At 45.1% G+C, this 4,514-nt stretch overlaps 1 non-coding gene across 1 annotated transcript; it reads right to left on the minus strand.

Moving 5' to 3' along the window:
* Positions 1–2,892: 2,892 nt before the first annotated feature.
* LOC118150845 (small nucleolar RNA U13) lies at positions 2,893–2,997 on the minus strand. The gene has a single exon (XR_004738974.1). It is a non-coding gene; the product is annotated as a small nucleolar RNA U13 (small nucleolar RNA).
* Positions 2,998–4,514: the final 1,517 nt, after the last annotated feature.

The raw sequence follows: 4,514 nt of genomic DNA on the forward strand, positions 1-4,514 counted from the left end.
GAATATAAATATCCAACCCCTGACCAGTGCTGAGGCTCATGCCTGCAATCCCAGCTCTGTTGGAGGCTGAGGTAGGCAGATCAGGTCAGGAGTTTGAGACCAGCCTGGCCAACATGGTGAAACCCCATCTCTACTAAAAGTATAAAAATTAGCAGGGCCTGGTGGTACTTGCCTGCAGTCCCAGCTACTCAGGAGGCTGAGGCAGGAGAATTGCTTGAACCTGGGAGGTGGAGGTTGCAGTGATTGGAGATCACGCCACTGCACTCCAGCCTAGGTGACACAGCGAGACTCTGTCTCAAAAAAAAAAAAAAAGACAAATCACCATCTCCTGACATTTCATATCACTTTTCTTGCTTTATTTTCTTTCTTAGACAATAGCACTATCTAAAATACTATGTATCTTGCTATTTTTTTTGTCTGTGTATTACTAGAATGTCATTTATTTAGGAAATGGATCTATTTAGAGATTCTAGAGGATCAAGGGTATATAATGAAACTAGCAGTTACATGTTATCATATGTCTAACATGTACTAGGTGCTAAATATTTTTTAAATTGATGCATAAATGAATAAGTAAATGTATGAATGCTTGGTTAATTGAGTGGATGAATAATGGTGACATGATCCCCAAAATGCCCCCCATTCAAGCCTACAAAGGTTTGAATCAGGCATGAGAAAATACCCAATACCACTGTCGGACTGAGATGACTTACTATGATTCCAGTAGTGTGACCGTGCCACAGAATGTGTCTTTTTAATGCATTTATTATTTACTTACTTATTTTTTGAAACAGGATGTCAGTCTGTTGCTCAGGCTGGAGTGCAGTGGCACAATCAGAGCTCCCTGTAGTCTCAACCTCCGGGGCTCAAGCAATCCCTCGTCTCAGCCTCCTGAGTAGCTGAGACTACAGGTATGAGCCACCACACCCAGATTATTTTTAATTTTTTAAGTAGAGATGAAGTCTTGCTGTGTTGCTCAGGCTGGGAATATGCCTTTTAAAAATTTTTATTTTTGGAGACACAGTTCTGCTCTGTTGCCCAGGCTGGAGTACAATGGTGTGATCTCGGCTCACTGCAATCTCCATCTCCTGGTTCAAGCGATTCTCCTGCCTCAGCCTCCTGAGTGGCTGGGATTACAGGCGTGAGGCTAATTTTTGTATTTTTAGTAGATATGTGGTTTCACCGTGTTGGCCAGGCTGACCTCGAACTCTTAACCTCAGATGATCCACCCACCTCGGTCTCCCAAAGTGCTGGGATTTACAGGCATGAGCCACCACACCTCGCCAAATATTCCCTTTTTAAAAATATATATATTTTATTGTGTTTTAGGTTTTGGGGTACATGTGAAAAACATGCAGGATAGTTGCATAGGTACATACATGGCAATGTGGTTTGCTGCCTTCCTCCTCATCACCTATATCTGACATTTCTCCCCATGTTATCCCTCCCCAACTCCCCACCCCCAACTGTCCCTCCCCTAGTTCCCCACCACAGACCCCAGTGTGTGATGCTCCCCTCCCTGTGTCCATGTGTTCTCATTGTTCAACACCCGCCTATGAGTGAGAACATGTGGTGTTTGATTTTCTGTTCTTGTGTCATTTTGCTGAGAATGATGGTTTCCAGGTTCATCCATGTCCCTAAAAAGGACAGGAACTCATCGTTTTTTATGGCTGCATAGTATTCCACGGTGTAGATGTGCCACATTTTCCCTGTCCAGTCTATCATCGATGGGCATTTGCGTTGGTTCCAAGTCTTAGCTATTGTAAACAGTGCTGCAATGAACATTCATGTGCATGTGTCCTTATAATAGAATGATTTATAATCCTTTGGATATATACCCAGTAATGGGATTGCTGGGTCAAATGGAATTTCTATTTCTAGGTCCTTGAGGAATCTCCACACTGTCTTCCACAATGGTTGAACTAATTTACACTCCCACTAACAGTGTAAAAGTGTTCCTATTTCTCCACATCCTCTCCAGCATCTGTTGTCTCCAGATTTTTTAATGATCACCATTCTAACTGGTGTGAGATGGTATCTCAGTGTGGTTTTGATTTGCATTTCTCTAATGACCAGTGACAATGAGCATTTTTTCATATGTTTGTTGGTCTCGTATATGTCTTCTTTTGTTAAGTGTCTGTTCATATCCTTCGCCCACTTTTGAATGGTCTTGTTTTTTTTTTTTTCTTGTAAATCTGTTTTAGTTCTTTGTAGATTCTCAGCCGAAGTTCTTTTAGTGCGTGTCCTGGACTAACGCAAGAAAAACCAGTGGGGCTAAAATGAAGTTATTTAGGAACAAAGCCCTGCACTATAATTCACTCCTTCCAGGCTAGCATCAGGGAAAATTTTGGAATTTTTGGGGGGGCCCATATACCTCCCCTTTCCCCTATTTTCTTTTGTTTCTCTCTTTTTTTTTTTTTTTTTTTTTTGAGAGGGAGTCTAGGTCTGTCACCCAGGCTGGAGTGCAGTGACACTATGTTGGCTCACTGCAACATCCGCCTCCCGGGTTCAAGCGAATCTCCTGCATTCATGCAATCCTCCCGCCTCAGCCTCCCAAGTAGCTGAGATTATAGGCACCTGCCACCATGCCCAGCTAACTTTTGTTTGAGGCAGAGTCTCGCTCTGTTGCCCAGGCTGGAGTGCAGTGGTGGCTCACTGCAATCTCCACCTCCCAGGTTCAAGCGATTCCCCTGCCTCAGCCTCTTGAGTAGCTGGATTTACGGGTGTGTGCCCCCATGCCCGGGTAATTTTGTACTTTTAGTAGAGATGGGGTTTCTGCATGTTGGCCAGGCTGATCTCAAACTCCTGACTTCAGGTGATCCGACCGCCTTAGCTTCCCAACGTGTTGGGATTACAGGCATGAGCTACCACCCATAGCTCCTCATTTTTCTACCTCAGATGGGTGATGTGCTGGTGTTGAAATGAGGTTTGAGGGAGGCACGTCTCACGCAGTGTCATGAGAACCCAATAATCAAGCTTACGAACCACAAAAAGGGTCTATCACTCGTCTTTTGAGAGTCATCATGGCATAATAGAAGGCCACTGGCCTAAGATCAAAATATCTGACTGGTAGCCAGAGCTTCACCACTTAATATATATATATATTTTGAGATGGAGTCTTGCTGTGCCGTCCAGGCTGGAGTGCAGTGGCATGATCTTAGCTCACTGCAACCTCCGCCTCCCAGGTTCAAGTGATTCTCCTGCCTCAGCTTCCTGAGTAGCAGGGATTATAGGCACCTGCCACCACACCTGGCTAATTTTTGTATTTTTAGTAGAGATGTGGTTTCACCATGTTGGCCAGGCTGGTCTTCAACTCCTGACCTCAAGTGATCCACCTGTCTTGGCCTCCCAAAGTGCTGGGATTATAGGTGTGAGCCACTGTGCCCACTTGTAATTATTAAGTGGCCCACCACTTAATAATTACGTGATTTGGAGCCAAATTCATTTGGCTTCACAAAGCCTCAATTGCTTTATCCAAATAAGCAGGAAAATAACGTCAACCCCATACCTATCTCACAGGACTTCTGTGATGAACACATAAGAAGATGCTTGTGAAAACACTTCAGTAATTTGTAGTTCTGTACAGCTTTTGAGGCTTAGTATTCTCATTAGAACCAGCGTGAAGTTTTTGACAAACTTCAGAGTATAAGCAGTTCATATCTATTTCACGTTTCCAAGTTCAATTAAGATAGATTCAGGTGCCGGGCACGGTGGCTCAAGCCTGTAATCCCAGCACTTTGGGAGGCCGAGGTGGGTGGATCACGAGGTCAAGAGATCGAGACCATCCTGGTCAACATGGTGAAACCCCGTCTCTACTAAAAATACAAAAAATTAGCTGGGCATGGTGGCGCGTGCCTGTAATCCCAGCTACTCGGGAGGCTGAGGCAGGAGAATTGCCTGAACCCAGGAGGCAGAGGTTGCGGTGAGCCGAGATCGCGTCATTGCACTCCAGCCTGGGTAACAAGAGCGAAACTCCGTCTCAAAAAAAAAAAAAAAAAAAGATAGATAAGATAGATTCAGGCATGGCTGAGTACAGTGGCTCACATCTGTAATCCCAGCACTTTGGGAGGCCGAGGCGGGCAGATCACCTGAGGCCAGGAGTTTGAGACCAGCCTGGCCAACATGGCAAAACCCTGTCTCTACTAAAAATATAAAAATTAGCCAGGCGTGGTGGTGTATGCCCATAATCTCAGCTACTCAGGAGGCTGAGGCAGGAGAATTGCTTTAACCCAGGAAGTGGAGGTTGCGGTGAGCTAAGGTCGCACCACTGCACTCCAGCCTGGGAGAAGACTCTATCTCAAAAAAAAAAAAAAAAAAAAGGAGATTCAGGCTGGCATATGCATGGTGGTCAGGAAATCCAGTGCCAACTTCTCAGGCTTACCCGTACTTGTACTCTTCCAGGCAGTTAGAGAACATTGTGGGCTTTACACAGTCCACATGGATGATCCCAGCTGACTGTCGCTGGGAGTGTGCAGCAATGCTGGCATTGCTATGCTTGCTGCCTCCCAGTGTCA

This window comes from Callithrix jacchus, chromosome X, assembly GCF_049354715.1.
Source record: "Callithrix jacchus isolate 240 chromosome X, calJac240_pri, whole genome shotgun sequence".
Lineage (NCBI taxonomy): Eukaryota > Metazoa > Chordata > Mammalia > Primates > Cebidae > Callithrix > Callithrix jacchus.